Source organism: Ceratotherium simum, chromosome 8, assembly GCF_057802395.1.
Source record: "Ceratotherium simum simum isolate JZ-2026a chromosome 8, ASM5780239v1, whole genome shotgun sequence".
NCBI classification, from domain to species: Eukaryota; Metazoa; Chordata; class Mammalia; order Perissodactyla; family Rhinocerotidae; genus Ceratotherium; species Ceratotherium simum.
The window spans coordinates 54,518,324-54,538,435 of record NC_141907.1 but is presented as its reverse complement, the minus strand read 5'-3'; the positions used below and the strand labels follow the sequence as shown (position 1 = coordinate 54,538,435).

The following is a 20,112-nucleotide window of genomic DNA, read 5'->3' as shown; positions in this document are numbered from 1 at the left end:
GTCTATTAGCAAGCATGTCTTGTATTTTATTAAAAGATTGTACTATGATTAGCATGTTTCTAGAAATTATAAAAAGTATTTATAAACTTGCCAAGCCACAGAATGCTAATGTAAAAAACAGTTTATAATTGCTTACTTCTTAGTTTTCACTAAAAGTTAAGGTCTGTAAGGGTTAAAAATTTTTAATTAATATATGTAATTAAAGCTGCTAAAAATTAATATGGAAAATATCTTTGTACTCAAGGAAAGTAAGATGTATGTTTTCAGTAAAGAAAGTATAAATAATGGAAATATTTTTGTTTGTTTTAAGAAAGATAATTTGTCCTAAAGTACTAGGAGGGAAGAAAGAAGGTATGGGACAAATTCTGAATGTAAAAAGAAAGTTACAGAAGGTTTGTGGAAAAAGAACCCTGAGGAAAGAGTTTTGTGCATGGTCAAGTTGGCTAAGATTAAAATGGACTTAATTAAGTGAATAAGTTTTTTTAAATTTTCTTTCTTTTTTTTTCTTTTGATGAGGAAGACTGGCCCTGAGCTAACGTCTGTTGCCAATCTTCCTCTTTTTGCTTGAGGAAGATAGTCCCTGAGCTAACATCTGTGCCAATCTTCCTGTACTTTGTATATGGGATGCCGCCAGAGCATGGGTTCATGAGCAGTGCACAGGTCCACTCCTGGGATCTGAACCCGTGAACCCAGGGCCACTGAAGCAGAGCATGCAAACTTAACCACTATGTCACCAGGCCAGCCCTCAGAGTTGTGAGATTTTAGTCAAGTCACTTTAATTTTGAAGGCTTTATTTTGGAATTTTTAACCCTGCTACCTTGCTTCCAACACCACAGGAGGAAAAGACCATGACTGCATTCTATTATCTAATTTGGTTTGCAGATGAGTCTTATTTAAAGGATAAGCAAGGACATTATCAAGCTTGATATGCTGTCCAGCCTCAAGAATGCCTACTACTTTCTATAAACTCTGCTAACCTGGTAAAAGATTTCCTTCTACAGGCTCAAGAGATCACCATAGAAGAATAGAAACAAAGGTGGCAACAAAAGGGGGAATTTTTGACACCACCATGCAGATGTGGCTCAGGCCCAATAAAAAACAAGAAGCCATAATGCCTATTGGAGCACAATTGCCACTGCTCCAGCATATACACCAATTAACCATTGGGCACCTGAAAAAGGGTAATGATTTTGGGGAAAACAATACTTTCGTAAACATTCTCCCACAGTGCCTTATAAAGCCCATACTTTTGTGCTATATTCCCAAAATATCATCTAGGGAAACTATTTCATGGGTCACAAGGCCACTTTCCCTTTCCTAAAGGATCCTTTGAGGTATGGCAGTTGCACTTTGTTCAAATGCCACCATCTCAAGCATAAATATATCATGTAATGATATATATGTTCTCATATTGGGTTGAGGCCTTTCCTCGCAAAAGGGTGATGGATTTAGGTAAATTATTATTGGAAAGCATAATTACTGTTTGAGGAATTCCTACTAAGTTACACAGTAACTGGGGAACTCATTTCGCCAGACACATGATCAAATATATTTGTGACATTTGGCCAATAATGCAACATTTTAACTAATGGCACAATCAAACCTCAATTGGCAAAGCTTTCAGAAGCATTTAATCTCTCATGGCCAAAAGCTCTTCTGCTAGTGCTCCTCAATCTTAGATCTACAGCCTTTGGTAAACACCAGCTGTCCCCTTTTGAGATAATAACTGGATGGTCTATGCAATTAGATGAAGGAATGTATGAATCAACTTTGCTTAAAGGAGATACCTCACATCATTGTCAACGTCTCATTGAGACAATTACAAGAAATAAGAGATTGGGAGCTGATTCTTTTCACAGTGAGCTCCCAGGAATGAAGAACTTTAGGATCACGAACTACAACCTGGAGATTTTGTTTGTTGGAAAAGACACCAGATAAAAAACTGCCTTGGAGAAGGAAGACCCCATGCTAGTCCTCAGACTGGGTTCATAATAAACTCACTCCAATTTTGATTTAGAGATTGATTGCGGATTATTTGCATTGACAGTGCCAGGGAGAAAAAAGTTTCAGAAGTGCTCATCTAAGACATGAGTGGTTAAGAACTCCCAAGGAAAAAGGTTAGTTAGTGCATAAGATAATGGAAATATGCTTTTAAGAGAAGTAAATTATTGGAGAGTTTGTAAGGAGAAAGAATTAAATTTTTGAAGAGGAGTCGGATTGGCTGACTTCTTAACCTTTAACAGTTCCCATCTTCAGAAATGAATTCCATTTATATTTTATACTTTGTAGCATTTGCTACCCTTCCATTTAAAATTTATCCTATTCATAAGGAGATAAATTTGTTCTTTTATCTATGCTTACTTATTATTTCTAGTGTACAGAGCATTCAAAGTACACTGTATACTATGAGTATTGAAAGAATAAAGATTCTAGCATTTAAAGAGTTTGTAATTCATTTCAACAAAAACTATTAAGCTCTTACACTATATTCAGCAGTGGGGATATAAAGATGAGTAACTTACAACCCCTACTCTCAAGGAGTGAACAGTAAGTTCTTAAGGAGGACTATTATTCTGTACCCAATTCCAACATGTGGGATTTTTCCCCCACATCACCAAGCAATTCTGTGACAACAGCTGGGTATCCTATCACTCAACTCAATTTTGACACTACCTACACAGAGATAGCATCAGATTCCACAGGGTAAGGATTCCATCCCCCAAGTCTGCCCTCCACTTCAGATGCCAATCACAAGTCTATGTTGTTACTGTGTTTCTGACCAACTGATTATAAATCAGAGGTTCCCACAACCCCATCTTTGGGTTTGATTAATTTGATAGAGCAACTTACAGAACATAGGTAACTAGTTTACTCACTAGATTGTTGGTTTATTATAAAAGATATTAAAGGATATGAACCAATAGCCAGCAGAAGAGATACATAGGGCAGGGTCATGAACAAAGTAGCTTCTTCTCCCCTGGAGTTTGGAGACTGGCACAGCAGAAACATTCTGGTTTGGCAACTGGAAGCTCTCCAAACCCTGTCCTTTTGGGTTTTTTGGAGGCTTTATTACATAGACATGATTGATTAAATCATTGGCCTTTGATTGCAGGAGGTGAGACTGACGGGTCCAACTCTCTAATCAAATTGTTTGTTCCCCTGGCAACAACTCTCCACCCTTAGGTGATTTAGAGGCTTTCCAAAAGTCATTTCATTAAAATATAAAGACACCTTTATGGTTCTCATCACTTACTTAGGAAATTCCAAGGGTTTTAGGAGCTCTGTGCCAGGAACTGGGATGATATCAAATATATATTTCTTATTATAAATCACCATATCACAACAAGCTAGACATGTAAAAATACTGTTATAATCCAGTGCTGTACTTAGTTTAGTGGTTAAGAGCATAGATTTTTAAGCCAGATTGCCTTGATTCAAAACCAGCTATTTAATTTACTGGGTGCCCGACCTTTGAAGAGTTATTAATGAGTTCAATGGGGATAAAAATAGAACTTCCTCATAGAGTTACTTCAAAGTTTAAACGAGTTAATATGTCTAAAGAACATAGAACAATGTCTAGCACATAGTAAACACTATATGCATTAACTATGATTATAATAGAAGAATCTACAATGTATTCTGGGGATAAGGAAAAGGCTAATTTAGTCTGCAGGATGGAGAAGAAGCTTGGCCGAGCTGCACTTTGCAGATAAATGGGGAGACATAGGTATTAAATCATATTTGAGAGACTTTACAGACTGTGCCAGTTTTTATAGGATGTGGTCTGGATGAATCCATTAGGATGAACTCATCATTCAGAGGATGACTCCATATCAAGTGAGTATTTATGCCTGTTGGGGTGCTATATAATGTGAAAATTAATAAATGGAAACCTCATTTAAAATGGAGTTAGGAGACCAGAAAGGGGAGCTCTCACAACCTATGATGATAGCAAAGCCCAAAAGAAAGAAGAAAGACTTCCTATTCTTGCCTGGCAAGATCTCAGCCAATGAGAGACTGTCACAACTCAGCCAATGAAAATCCACTGTACTTCGAACCCTCAATTCCTCCAATGGACTCTTTATTTACAATAGCCCTCCTAACTTCCTCTTCCCCTCTGTAAAAATGAGTTTCTCCTCACCTTGGTGCTTGGAACTTGCACATGGCTTGCCATATTTGCAGAACCCAAATTATAATTCTTTGCTGATCCTAAATAAACTCATTTTTGCTGGAGAAATAACTGACTCTCTCTTTGTTTAAGGTTAGTATTTGGTGGCCTAAGTGGGGAACCACAGAAGACCTCCAACAAGTCTGAGGCTGGTGGGCAAATAGGTGTTGGCATCACAGAACCCAATGAGCTCACTGCTTTTCTTGAAGAGCTGGGAGTTTGAAGGCATGTCTTTCTCCTGGATCTGAGCTTCCACTCTCTGCATTTTGAAGCTCTCCAGCTCTATTCGAGATCTCTTTTAAGGCTTCATCATTTTCTGGTTAAGGCCTTGTTTTGTCTGCAAGTACTTGGTTGGCACTTTGGCCTGACTCTTCTGAATCAGGCAGTTCCATTGGAACCATGCTGCTCAGCTCTTGGTCCAATTCCTTTGGGACAGAGCTGTTCTATCAGACCTAGCTGTTTAGCTTTCCATCTGACTCCTTTGGGATCAGGCTGTTCTAGTAGAACTGTCTTCAGCTTTCAGCCTAACTCCTTTAGAATTAGGCTATTCCCTTAGAACTGTGCTGATATTAATCCTGCAGGCTGTTTGAGCTGTTCAAGCTATTTGAGTTGCAAGGTATTTAATCTGTTTAAGCTCTGTTTGAGCTGTTTCAATTGTTTAAAAATTATTCTTATACTCTGAGAAAAATGTCTGATAAATGGGATCCCAGTTATCTAAATATTTTGAGGGCATTCCCCCTACAGGGACCCTGGCTGATTTTATGTTTAAAAACCGAGGTCCTTCCTCAGGCACATTTCTAACTAAATGGACCAACTCAACCAAAGGTTATTTAAAACACTAGTGGCCATTTTGGGGAACTTTTCAACTCCCCAAACTTACTTTTCTTAAAACCAAGTTGGACAACCATAACTCTGAGTTTTCCCAAACTCAATGGAATGCCTCTTTTGATTGGTATTTTGAGGCTTCCAAACATTATCAGGAGTCTAAAATGTCCTCTTTGCAAAATAAAATTTTAAGATTAACTGAGGCAAATAACTGATTAAAGAACGATAAAATGGCTTCCACAGCCTCATGTTGCTCTTCCCTGGCTTCCTTGTCTCAGGCTCTACCTCCAGCACCATCTTCTTCCTCCCCTTCTATACCATCTACACTTCCTGTAGACCCTCAGTTCCCCTGCACTAACTCTCCACCAAACTTCCCCTTTTGTCTTAACCTCTCCCCGATCCCTGTTCCTCTGAACCTATCAGAGCCTGTCCCTTTCAAATTTAGACTTCTGAGGATCCAAAGTCTAAACCCTTAGTTTCTTATATTCCCTGGACTAAAGTTGAATTGTGAGCCATTGTCAAAGATTTTCCCAAAGTAACTGAAGAACTTCACAGATTTGCTGAGGAATTTAATAGTCATTCAAATATATAGAGCTGGTTTCTCTGATTTATATCAGCTAGTTCATATGCTTGTCAGTGAAGGCTAGGCCCAGCACAGAATGAAAACTGCAAATTGGGAAAATCCTGAAAGGTCTCTAGAATTACAACCAGGAATCCAACTCTCTGACCTGTTATACGATGAGGTTCAGGCAATCACTAGGTGACTTCATTGGGCAATTCCTCGGGCTTTCCCAAAGCCTATGATTGGAACAAAATTCAGGCTTTTACACAAAAACCTGATGAACCTGATCATGACTATTACAATCAACTTCAGATTGTTTTTAAAGAAAATTCTCGTCTTCCTTTAGATGTTGGTTTCACCTGTGTAGCTTTTAATTCTATGTTTATTAATGGGCTATACTGGGAACTCTCCCTGCAAGTAAAAAGGACCAGGATGAGTGGGAAACTATGTCCACTCCAGATTTAGTTAATCTGACAAACCAGCTCTCGCACCCTAGATGAGTCACCTAAAAGAAAGACTGCTAAAATTCTTAATCTTCAACTCCAGCAAATAAAGGCTCCTAAATGAAATCAAAATTCTCCTAGTTTCTGTTATTATTGCAAAGAGCCATCACATTGGAAAAGAGATTATTACAAATTTAAGAACTTCAAGCTCCTTCAGCCATTTAACCTCCTTCAGCCTTTCCAATGTCTTCCAAATTCTTAATAGTGGGATTCTGAGGAACTACAGGGGTTCTTCCCAATCTCCCCTCTTAACTGGCTTGGAGAAACATTTCTCCAGATTGAGGATAAGTATATTTTTGCCCTAATTGACACCAGAGCCACACTCTCAGTGCTCAACCCCACTACTACAAAGCAGCCCCTGGGCCGGCCCCGTGGTTTAGCGGTTAAGTGAGCCCGCTCTGCTGCTGGCGGCCCGGGTTCGGATCCCGGGTGTGCACCGACGCCCCGCTTCTCCGGCCACGCTGAGGCCGCGTCCCACATACAGCAGCTAGAAGGATGTGCAGCTATGACGTACAACTATCTACTGGGGCTCTGGGGGGAAAAATAAATAAATAAATAAAATTATAAAAAAAAAAAAAAAAGCAGCCCCTGCCTCAAAGTGCTAAAACAGTTCAACTAGTGGGAATTTTCAATAAACATCAACAGGTTCCTGTCTCTCAACCTATTCCCTTTTGTTTAGGCCCTTTGAGAGACACATACCCTTTTTTCCTCCGTTCCTTTGCCTTTATTCATTTATTAGACTGAGACTTCTTGGAAAAGTATTTTGCCAGAAATTCTTTCTCCTGAAAGGGGGAAATAATTCTAGAATTTGACAATAGTCATCAAAACAACCAACTAAGTGAACGAAATGACCCTTTGACATCTTGTATTTGTTCCTTCTCTGATGATACTAGAGCTGATCCTGGAAACACTGGTTATTTTTTCCTACTGAATCAGCTACCACTCTCCTTAAGGGCAAAGTCTCCAACCTATATTGGTAAAATTCACAGCGCATGTCCCATCAAGATTTAAATAGATTCCTCAAAACTTCTTCCCAGAATTAATCAGTACCCCATAAGTAAAGAAGCCCTTCAAGGTATAAAGCCCATAATAGAAGATTACAAGGCTCAAGGCCTCATTATTCCTTGTACTAGTCCCTGTAATACTCCTTTTTTACACGTGAAAAAAACCAAGGGCTGAGGGTGGAGGTTTGTCCACGGCCTCTGAGCAACATTGTTATCCCTCGACATCCTGCTGTTTCTAACTTTCATACTGTGCTTACACCCCATTTTTACGGAAAGTAAATTCCTTACTGTAATTGATTTATGCAGTGCATTCTTTAGTATTCCAATTGATGAAGCTAGTCCATACATTTTTGCCTTCACTTGGGAAGGAAAACAATTCACCTGAACAGTAATGCCTCAGGGTTTTACTGGGAGTCCTTTTTATACCTCAGAAATCCTGAAGGCTGATCTGGATGACATAAAATTCCCTAGGGGGTTCTACTCTGTTGCCATATGTAGATGATTTGCTTCTTTGTTCTCCCTGCCAAGTGTCTTTAGAGGAAGACAGCATCCACTTGCTAAAGCTTTTAGCCTTAAAGGGACATAAAGATTGCCAAAGAGAAATTTGCCCAAACCCAGGTGCAATATTAGGGCATCTTATATCAGAACAAGGACTACACCTAGATTCAGATAGGCGTCATGGTGTCCTAAGTTTCCCAAAACCCCAAACCAAGCCAACTGTGAGATTTTCTTAGGCTAGTTGGTTATTAATGAAATTGGATTCCAAATTTCTCTCTTATGGCCAAACCTCTGCATGTTTTACTAAAAAACAACAAACCTGACCTAATTTGATGGGAAAAACCAGACAACATAGCCTTTAAAGCCTTAAAGGAGAGTTTGATGAATCCCACCTGCCCTTGGATATCCCAATTATCAGATTCCCTTTTTCCTTTTTGTATATGAAAAGGAGGAGAATGTCCTTGGGGTACTCACCTAAAAACACAGAGACCACCATCAACCCATAGGGTATTAGAGCTAGCAACTGGACCCGGTGGCATAGGGATACTCCCATTGCTTTAGAGCCATTACTGCTACTGCCCTTTTGGCTAAGGCCGTTGAGAAAATTGTTGTGGGATCCCCTTTAACCATGTTTGTACCTCATGCAGTGGAAGCCCTCTTGAATTCTCATCACACTCAATATATTTTAGCCAGCCCCCTTACTCCCTATGAAATCTTTTTGTTAACTGCTCTTCACATAACTCTTTCATATTGTAATAACCTTGACCCTGCCACTCTTCTCCTTTCTGTTACCAATGAAACCCTTCCTGACTGTTTAAAAAACTCATAGATCACCTCCTGACCGCTTGGGATAATCTGCAGGAAACTCCTTTGAGTAACACCAACTTCTCATGGTTCACTGATGCTTCTTATTTAAAAAGTGACAATGGCTAATATTGGGCTGGCTACACTATTGCAACTCCTTTTGCTATCACTAAGGCAGCACCTTTACCTATGGCTACTTTGGCCCAGCAGGCTGATTTATACACTCTTACATCAACTTGTACTTTAGCCAAGAGCAAAACTGCCAACATTTATACTAATAGTAGATATGCTTTTGGAGTAGCTCATGATTTTGAAATGTTGTGGAAGCAACGTGGCTTCTTTACTTCCAGCGGAAATAAAATTAACAATGGCCTCTATGTTCAGGAATCGTTGGATTCTATACTTTTACCTGCTGCTTCAGCTATTATTAAGCTCTTGTGGCATTCTAAACTTGACTCTCCAGAAGCTAAGGGAAATCACCTCGCTGATACTTCAGCAAGGGATACTGCCCTTAAAAGAATCAAGAACAGCCAAACCTCGGTCAGGGTCCAAAAAGACATTTCCCCAAATGATTAAAAAAACTGGCTGGAGAAGCCCAACAATTAGCCTCAGAAAAGGAAAAACAAAAGTGTAAATTCAACAATTATTGGTTTGATAAAAAGAGAAAGCTCTGTTTCAGACCAAATAAGAACTCAGCCCTCCTGGAGACTCTAAAATTCCCACTCTTAACCACTGTACATGCATTTAACCATTGGTCTACTGACAAAATGATAACATTCATGTATCAATATTGCTGGGGAAATATTAACAAACCTACAAGAAGTGCCTACTTCACTTGTCCTACTTGTCCAAAATATGATCCATGGAAGCCTGTTGGTACTGCTCCCGGACATTTTAAACAGCCTAATGGACCATTTGAGATTTGGCAAATGGATTTCATACAACTTCCCTCATCTCATGGACAAAAATACGTTTTAACCATAGTCTGTATGTTTTCTCATGGATAGAAGCCTTCCCTTGCAGACGGGCTACTGTGACTGAAGTCCTTTTGGAAAAGATGACCTCTGTCTGGGGAACTCCTCTCAAGCTTCATAGTAATTGAGGAACTCATTTTACTGGTCAGGTACTTTGACAAGTCAGTATTGTTTGGCTGATTTCACAACACTTTCACTGCACTTACCACCTTCAATCCTCTGGTTTAGTCAAATGCATTAATGGCATTTTTAAGACTCAATTGGCATAATTTGTAGAGACTTTCCAAATACCTTGGTCAAAAGCATTGTCATTGGTTCTTCTATATCTCAGATCTACCCCTTTTGGAATTCATAAACTTTCACCCTTTGAGATAGTCACAGGATGCCTAATGCACTTGGTTCCAGCCTCTTTTGACCCACAGCTGATAAGAGAAGATATACTCTAACATTGCACAGGCCAATTGTTTCTATTAAAAATACCATGTTTTGGTAGATCAATATTTTCGCAGTACACTCCAGGGAGACCTTGCAGCCTGGAGATTTTGTCTATTGGAAAAAACACCTCCAGAAGGATTCTCTTTAACCTCACTGGAAAGGCCTCTATCAGGTAGAGCTAACTAACCCTTGTGCTGCAAAACTCCAAGGAACAGACTCTTGGATTCATGTGACACACCTAAAGAAAGCACCAAACCCTGACTGCACCTGCACATCACCTGATAACCTAAAAGGAAAGATTTCCTGGAATTGAAGCCGATGACATCTGATGAGACAGCTTTCCCAAGATGTCTGGACCAGGCCTGTTGGAAGTTTGTCAGCCAAGCCTTTGAGGATGACATAACGCTTTAGATGATCTCCAACGCCTGTGACCTTGATAACATATGGACTTTATTTTTAAAAAATGCCCAAGAGTTCTGCCTCCTACCCCTTCATGTTACTCAAATGTGACCTCAATCGGTTTCCAGTCTGTGCACTTTCCTTCCAACATGGGACATGACATTCAGGAAAGGTCCTTCCTGGCTTCAAGGACAAAAGGCCGACGAAATTGGAAAAACCTGACTTTTGATCAGTGATACTTTCAGAGAAACATTTCAATCCAAAGAGGAAAATGTGAAAATCAAAAAACAGAAACCTCATTTAAAAATGGAGTAGGGAGACCAGAAGGGGGCGCTCTCACACCCTAAAACAATGGCAGAGCCAAAAAGGAAGAAGACTTCCTCTTCTCGAGAGAGGCAAATGCTTAGCGAATGAGAGACTGTCACAACTCAGCCAACTCCTCCAACAGACTATTTGTTTACAATAGCCCTCCCAACTTCCTCTTCCCCTCTATAAAAGAGTTTCTCCTCCCCTTGTTGCTTGGAACTTGCACTTGGCTCGCCATGGTTGCAGAGCCCAAATTACAATTCTTTGTTGATTCTGAATAAACTCATTTTGGCTGGTGAAATAACTGGCTGTCTATTTGTTTAAGGTCAACAATAAATATCTCGATCTGAAGCAGCTCTATTATATCCAGCTTAACGCTTACAACTTGGTCTTATAAAGCCAGTTTCTCTCTCATTCCCTTTTTTTAGAGCACACTTACTATTCGGAGCAAGGAAGATTGACGCACACTTTAGAAATTTTCTCTCCGTGTTACTAGTTTTAAAACTCGCTCAACTTAGGCATAATAACTGGTGGTTCCTCACCTGAGGGTTTCATGGTAGTTTCCTAGAAATGAGTCAATGACATTAGCTCCAATGGCAGGTGAAAAGAAATCTAAATCACACATCATACATTCAATTGCCTATTTTAGCTAAAAAAGTTCAAAAGATCAAACAACTTCTAAGAAGTCTTTCCAGGTAAGATGAAAAGATTTATGATCCACTGAAAAAATGACTGACTCTTTTGAGAAACTGTTAATTTCTCAAAAAGTGAAAAACTGTTTATTTCTCAATTTCATTCCCAGGGACTGTCAATGGACTATAAATAAGTCTGCTCAGCATTTGGAAGGCTAAAAACAAAGGGAGGGGGCCGGCCCCATGGCTTAGTGGTTAAGTGCGCGCCCTACGCTACTGATGGCCCGGGTTTGGATCCCTGGCACTCACCGATGCACCGGTTGTCCGGCCGTGCTGGGGCCACGTCCCACATACAGCAACTAGCAGGATGTGCAACTACGACATACAACTATCTACTGGGACCTTGGGGAGCAAAAGGGGGAAAAAAAAGGAGGGGATTGGCAATAGATATTAGCTCAGGGCGGGTCTTCCTCAGCAAAAAAAGAGGAGGATAGGCATGGATGTTAGCTCAGGGCTGATCTTCCTCGCAAAAACAAAAACAAAAACAAAAACAAAAAAAACAAAGGGAGGAAAGCCAAAGAGATATACCAGTTTCCAGAATTTGCCCCAGGGCTTTGCAACCAAAACACCACCCCACTTCTTTTTGATGTGGCTACACCCTGTCTTCTTCAGGCATTGGAGTCTCTCCTGTATATGTACAAACATTTGTCTCTATGACAAAGTTTCATTGTCAGGGAGTTTCTAGATAGGGATCGCTAAGTTAAAATCCCAAATTATATGTATGCATCCACCCTTATATTATAATTACTCTCTTGGGGCTTTTAAAAAATAACTACACACATCAACAGTTTCACAACTGCTTCAGTGAGTGGTAAGATTAGTAGGCAAACTCCTAGAGAAATTATGCAGGTGATCACAGTCATTAATGTGCACGTCATTAAAATGTTTGAATGTTGTCATGATGGGACCAAGGGGCCAAGTTCGAAGATTCCATCAACCTGATGCTGTTAGCTCAGGACTTCAGAGCTAAATTAAAGGGATTTGTAATGGTTGTTCCTTTAGCTGTATCCTGCCTGCTTTGGGGTTTTCCCTCATAAAAAAAAACATCATGCAGCATTTTGGAGGAATAGTAAGGAATTTTCCCTTTAAGAACCACAGCTAAAATTACAATCTGGTAGCTGCTTTTTAATGTCTTTATATGATAACTAGTCATCAACAATTTTCTTCTCTATTAATTTCACTTTGGTCAAATATTTCCCAGAATAAAATTAGAAGACAGGAATTTCCTGCATATATGTAAATTCATTTATTATGAAACAACACACAACATCATAGACTATTAGAATTGAGACAGATCATAGAAGGGTTGATTTTACTAATGAATAGACTATTTCGTCCAGGACGTGAAGTGACTTGCACGTTCTGGTTGTGTAGGGCCTGCAAATTTCTGTTATTATCGGGCCCTTTACTTCAATTTCTAGCTCAAATTAACATTATTTAAGTGATCAGACAGTTCATTGAACAATACTTGATGCCGTGAATAAGATGGGCTTGCTTTCTCTCTCCATTCCAGGCTCTTTTTAGCTGTCTGTCTTTCTGGCCAGGTGAAGGATAGGATTGGTACAGCAACTCACTTTAATAGGAGTGGTAAATTTGCCTAAGTCTGAATCAAAGCTTACCCAACAAGGCCCAGAACATCCTTCTATTTATTGTTGACACAATATTTTTGCATTTGTTGATTCCTTATTTTTTATAGCCTTTTTATTGTGCTTGTGTCCTAAATTTCATCTTCATATGCTCCTCAGCACTCAGGCTATAAAAATAAACAGTTTCATCACCAAAGGCTTTTTAGAAATAAAATAATTATTACTTTTTTTCTCATTATATGTGTTTATTTTATACATTTTGAAAAATAAATTAAAATAGAAGAAAAAATTATTTGTATATTAAATAATCATATTTTTTTTGAGGAAAAAGAGACTTGTGTTTATTCCTTTTTTTTTTGGTGAGGAAGATTGGCCCTGAGCTAACATCTGTGCCAACCTTCCTCCATTTTGTATATGGGATGCTACCACAGGATGGCTTGATGAGCGATGTATAGGTCCACACCCAGGCTCCAAACCCATGAACCCTGGGCCGCCAAAGCAGAGCATGTGAACTTAACCACTATGTCGCTAGGCCGGCCTCCTGTTTGTTCTTAACCTATAAATAGTAAATAAATGCTCATTGCAGAAACATCAGACAATACTGATAATAAAAAGAGAGGTTAAAAAAATAATCTAAACTTCCTGTAGAGTTATCCACTACTACATTATTGTGTGGTATTTTTTTTTTGTTTGTGTGTGTGTTTAGTCAAATGGTTGATTTTAAGGCTAGGAATAGTTTAAGAAATATATTTCATATCTTTTTTCTTCCATTTATACCTAGTTACAAGCATTTCTTCATTCTTAAATGGGCCTCAAGGTCATGATATTTAGTAGTTATATAACAGTCAAACAGATAGAAATACATATTTATCTAACCAGTCTCCAAGTGACAGAAGTTTAGGTTAGTTTTTCATTTTGTTATAAATAATGCTGTAATGAGCATTCATGTACATAAATATTTATGTTTCTCTCTGACTTTTTTAGGCCAAATTCCTTGAAGTGGTATGGCTAGATAAAGAGAATTTAAGCTTTTAATACACGTTATGCATCACATAATGACAGGGATCTGCTTAGGCAATTTTGTTATTTTGTGAACATCATAGAATGCACTTACATAAATCTAGATGATATAGCCTACTATGCACCTAGGCTATATGGTAGTAATCTTATGGAAATACTGTTGTATATGCGGTCCATCATTGACTAAAATGTAGTTCTGTGGTGCATGACTGTATATATTTTTGAATATATTATCAAATTGCCTTCCAAAAAAGTTGTACCAATTTATAAACTGACCAATAGTTTTTAATTTACCCTTACTGTCCGCAACACTAAGTATTAACATTCTTTTTAATACTTGATGCTGGTTGGTGAAAAATGGTATATTCTTATTTTAGTTTGCAACTTTTTATTACAAATAAGACTAACATCTTTCAATGTTTTCACTCTTTATATATCGTCTTCTATGAATTGCCAGTTATTTACTTATTTTTTCCTATTGAAGATGCTTATCTTGGGCCAGCCCCGTGGCTTAGCGGTTGAGTGTGTGCGCTCCACTGCTGGTGGCCCGGGTTCGGATCCCGGGTGCGCACCAACGCACCGCTTCTCCAGCCATGCTGAGGCCGCGTCCCACATACAGCAACTAGAAGGATGTGCAGCTATGACATACAACTATCTACTGGGCTTTGGGGGGAAAAAAATAAATAAATAAAATTATTAAAAAGAAAAAGAAAATGCTTATCTTTTATATTCATATATATATATATATATATATATAAAGAACATTAACACTTTGTCTGCTTTGTAAATATTTCTCCTCTTTGTAAGTTGCTTTCTCATCTGGTTTACATGTTTTTAGGAGTAGATTGTGGTGGTAGTAACCGTATTTTGGGGAGAAAATAGACAAAGACAGATGATTGATCTGGGAGGAACTGATTAAGTTGGGGGCATGAATGGGGTATTCAGATTGGATTAGAATGAGGATGATTGGTTCACTCTTTTGGACAATGAAATTATAATTTTGGGACTATACCCTGTACTATTTCTAAATCTCAAAAGCACTCTTTAGACTACTGTCATCATACTTAAGTCACAGAGCTACTATAGTGGCACAGGCAGGATTACAAACCAGGTTTGTCCAATGCCAGGGTCTATTCTCATGATTACACCACACTACCCCTAAAGATTATGTAAGTGTTTTTTTGTAAAGAAGCAGAAAAACAAGCCTCCTTATGCTTCTTCAATGTTTTCAAATGACTATGTGATATTCCATACAGTTGATGTTCCATAAACTCACCATGATTGAGTTTATCTCTCAACTGCATAGTTGAGGACATAAAGAAACAGAAAGAATAAATGTCTTGCCCAAGATTGCTCAGCTAGTAAAACTAATCCAGGAAAAGAGGAGAAGGCCAAGAACAGTCAGATCTATTTCTTCAGTCTTTTTACTTTTTGTTTCTTCCTTTGCTTTTTATGCCTATAAAGTTCTTCTCTGCCTATGAGAAGATGAGAGAGAATTATGTTTTCTTCCAATTGCTTCTGGTGCTTGTTTGTATATTTATATTTAACTCAAGGCAATCTGGAATATATTTTTGTGAGATAAATTAATTAGAGGTTTTTTTTTTTAAGGGGAGGACTTGGTGAAATGATTAGAAGTTTTATCTGAAAGAATGTGTACATGATAATAGCAGAGAAGTATTTGAAAAGAAGAAGAGCATTGGAACAGAGAATTAATATTGCCAGAAAGTAAAAAATGATAATTATGCAATAATTAAATCAGCATTCACTGTTTTAAAAAAAATCAGCTCTGTTCAGTATAAAGGAACAATTAAAGTGATATAAAAATCTATTTTTCTCAAAGAGCACATTAGTTCATTAATTTGGGATTTGATGATTTTTCAGATCTAAATAATACCAAAATAATAATTAAAAAAATATAAATTTGGGTCGGCCCAGTGGCCTAGTGGTTAAGTTGGCATGCTTCGCTTCGGCGGCCCAGGGTACGCAGATTCAGATCCCAGCATGGACCTACACACTGCTCATCAAACCATGCTGTGGAGGCATCCTACATACAAAATAGAGGAAGACTGGCACAAATGTTAGCTCACGGACAATCTTCCTCAAGCAAAAAGAGGAGGATTGGTAACAGATGTTTGCAGAGGGTCAGTCTTCGTCATCAAAAAGAAACAAAATAAATACAATTGCCCCAAATAAAAATCAATGAAAGCCTAGTGCTTGCTTCTGCAGCATATGTACTGAAATTGGAACCATACAGAGAAGATCAGCATGGCCCTGTCAAGGATGATACACAAATTCGTGAACTGTTCCCTATTTCTCAATTATGCAAGATGAATATTATACCTCAATAAAGCTGAAAAAAAAGTCCAAGCCTAAAGTTTCTCGTAACAAGCTGGCCCTTAATGAACTGTGACAGTGAAATAATCCTTTTGGACATGGTGCAATTGCTATAGCTATAAACATAGGTGTCATGACAAATGGTGGCTGCAGAGTCTCCTGAGCTGACAAGCACACACTCATCGCCTTTGTTTATGTGGGCGAGGCACCTTCTGCCTGCTCCAGAACCCCGCCTATTTGCAAAGTGCAGCTGAAGGCAGGATGCTGTATTCCCTCTTGACCAGACTATCTTTCTACATTTGTATTGCAAAAGGATTGGGTCATCATGGGTTCTGTCTTCTTCCTTGCTTTGCTGGGATTTGAATAAGTAGGCACATCTCCCTGGAATTATGAAGATGTTAAAAAGAGGCCTCCAGGTGGAAATCATTTGGCCTTGACATCATGTAGAAAAGAAAGGAGAGGCTGGAGAGATAATAATCCTAGAATTGAGGAGTATTACCAATAGGAGGAAAGATTTTCTCTCAATCTTCTATTATTCAACCAAAACCCTATAAATATATACGTGGTTTTCAGGATGAGGAACTCAATACCAGAAATGGAAAACTAAAGGCCAGCTATGAGCTGCAAGGTTTAGGGGACTTATTTGCTACGTCGTTTTGTGCCTGAATGACATTTACAACAGGGGAAATATGTTTCCTTCTAAGAAAAGCAAGCTTGGCAAGATACCAACTTTTCTATAGGAAACAGTCAATTCTATTTTTCCACTTCTAATTCCCCCAGATTCTTAAATAACATCTGTTTTCTAAATTCTCCAAATGGTAGTCTAGATTAAGAAGGTTTCATCATCTCCACTGAAAATGGAATTTTGCTTAAGTGAAGAATCATGCCTTATTTGTAGTAATCAAACAATTTGAGTTAAGGCTCCCCACCCCACCCCACCCCCGCCACCTCACCCAGATGAAGGATATTAATATAGAAAAGTCTGCCACTTTGGCTTGCCAAATTTATAGAAAATCCAACTTACAAGTGCTAGTTTATGAGGAAAGACATCTGTTTATTTTGTCTTTGCACTTTCTATGGCACCTTTTAGCATAAAGTATTATGCATATCATTTTTCAATAGTAAAACAATAAATACTTATTCAACTGAGGGGTCTAATCAAGGGAAAACTTAGTTAATTTTGAGACCAGGAGGCAAAAAAACAAAGCATGTTACAAACCTTACTGATTATGTCTTCCTTACTTTGACCATTGGCCATAACTTAGTTGAAGCATAGACATTTATATATCTAGTGTTAAAGAAGGTTATAGAAAGATCCCTCCAAATGTCTTGGCTTTCTCTTCTGGGCAGACTGTATAAAGGCATTATAGAAAGTAGATATTTCCTTTTACTTTGTAATATTTTTCCTTCCGCAATGTGAGAGGAAAACTTTAAGATCATAGGCTGACCTAAGAAAAATGATTTATTCTTCTGGCAAATATTTCTAATGCATAATTTACTTTGACATACCTCTGTGGATGCAAGCCTCTGTTGTGTGATATAAATGAATATTTTCAAATCACTTTTCAGGAGGAATAGCAAAATAGATGTACCTACATTACTTCTCCTAAGGCAAAGTCTCTAACTGCATACGTGCCATACAGGCACATTTTCTGTAAGGGCATATGTCACATATCAGGATTTTTGCCAAAGTGAGTTTCTTCATATCATTCAGTATTTGTCATGCCTAATGAGGGCTTGTGTATACACAAGTGAATGTGTCAGAACCATTTGGCAATTAATCCATTAAAAACATTGCTATACTGTTTTTAAAAAAAGAAACAAAAGGACAAGACAAATTATTAATGCATATCCCTTTTCAGTGGCAATAAAAGAGATATCTTAAATTATTTTAAACTCCAGGTAAGGATATAAATTAATAAATAAATAGTGGGAGAGCAGGTGAGAGAGAGTTTTCAGATGAGACAGCCTTGGAATGCTATTTCTTTCTTCGGACAAGACTTACTATTTGCCTGACTCCTAGCTTGGTTGATTGGAGAGAAAGGGACAACTTTCCATTGATTGTAATGATCCCCAGTCATCCTACTCCTTTTTTAATAGATTGACGCTATCCTGGGATGGTTTTTCTGGCTCACCTGTTTCTTGGTTGTCATTGCCCTCATTTAATTTACCTGTTGTTGTTCTCTCACAATGCCTGTGCCTGAGGTAACAACCCACACTTCAGCTGCCAAGGTCAGCAGAAAACAGTTTGCCAAAGAGGGTGGTTCTTCCAGGCTGGTACACCGAGTCTACATAAGGGCCCGAATGGGCTATGATGATAACTGATAACCTCAAAGTTATCTTGTTTTCTCTTTCTTCAGCTTTTCCACTATGTTTTTTGCATACTCTGTAAAGTTATACATGCTAATTGGAAAAATTTGAGAAGATGAGAAAGAAAAACAGAAAAAATTAGAATGTACATCAATTAGTTAAAAAAACTCAGATTATACAGAAAATAAAAATGGAAAGGAAACATTTCAAAATATCATTGGAATAATGATATCCTGGTCATCTTCTTCCTTCTTCTTCTCACTTCTTCTTTCTACCCACCCTTCTTCTTTCCTTTCCTTCAAGTAATTTCTAAGATAATCCAGGATCAAGAGTATGCAGTTACAAGGCATTCTACTCCTGACTAGGAAGAACATACATTCACTCTCTCTATTTCAATAGAAAGATAGATAAATCTGTATACTATACACATGCTCATATGTAAATTTTTAGGATATATGTATCACATATTCTAGATTGAGTTAAAACACAAGACCATAATGTGAGGCCCCCACATTAGGAAGTGCTTCTAGGAATAAATATTTGTTACATGAATATATGAATGAACCAACAGCTTACTGTGTGCCAGATTCTGTGATGTTCTTTAAATGGTTAATCTCATTGAGTCCTCACAGTGAAAAGGATGGGAAACATAGCCTGATAAAGAGATGTTTGTTGACCTCCTGGCAGGACCTTATCGTTTATTCTTGCCCTAAACCTGTCTCCAAAACAGACTTCGTTATCAATTTCATCCTTTCTGATTTAAGCAGGAGATTTTCTATCTCCCTGTATTGAGTAGGGTCAACATATTAAAATAAAAAACAAAAAACCAAAAAACTTTGGCAAGGAATATCTGTTGTGTCAGCAAACATCATGAAGATGGGAGACAGTCAGCTCTGGGCTATTTGGAGATCATTTAGACAACTTTCCATGCCTGGGGTATATCCAGAAACAAACTGCTAAAGTGGTGTTCTTTCCCCTCAGCAGTCTACTGGATCCACTGAGAAAGCCTGGTCCATCTGAGGGTGCAGAGAAGGAGGCAGTTGCCTTGGAAGGGGCATGGGCCCTAAAATCTGACAGCCCTGGGTTTTAATCTTGCTCTCTTTGGTAACTCAGCCTCAGTTTTACCACCTCTGAAATGGAATAATAATGCCCTCCTGTTGAGGTTAGAGATAATGTAACAATGCCAAGGATTAGAAATCATACAGCACATAAATTAGGATTTGGCAAGTAAATAGGAGGCACTCTATAAATCAAGGTAGTTCATCTACCCATCAACCTACTTATTGTGTTTATTTCTTTTTCCTGCTCTTTGCCAGGTCTGAGTATCAGCTACATAGTCAAGCTAGGAAGAAGGAATGGAGTAGCCATGAGAGATCTCCTGGTAAAGAATCCACAGACCCAAGAGAGACTGTGAGGCCTGAACCAGAACAGTACCTACTGCCACGGTAGTAGGCATGAGCTTAGATTTTGTAGAATAAGGCTGATTAGAAGCTATCAGTTTAATTATGCATTCTATGCACTTAATATTTGAGATTTGTTACATTGTGTTGGTGGTACGAATGCTTGTCCAATATTTAAGATGAGTGCCAAGAAAGGAGTGAAGGTAGAGAATATTTCATTTGTCAGTATTTCAAGAAACCATTGATTTAGGGTAATCCATGAAAAAATTCATAGTTTCCAATCCTACACCAG

The 20,112-nt window shown here is 38.3% G+C and overlaps 1 non-coding gene across 1 annotated transcript; it reads left to right on the top strand.

Annotated features, from left to right (window-relative positions):
* The first annotated feature begins 15,986 nt into the window (after positions 1 to 15,986).
* LOC147916467 (U6 spliceosomal RNA) lies at positions 15,987 to 16,091 on the top strand. The gene has a single exon (XR_015553070.1). It is a non-coding gene; the product is annotated as a U6 spliceosomal RNA (small nuclear RNA).
* Positions 16,092 to 20,112: the final 4,021 nt, after the last annotated feature.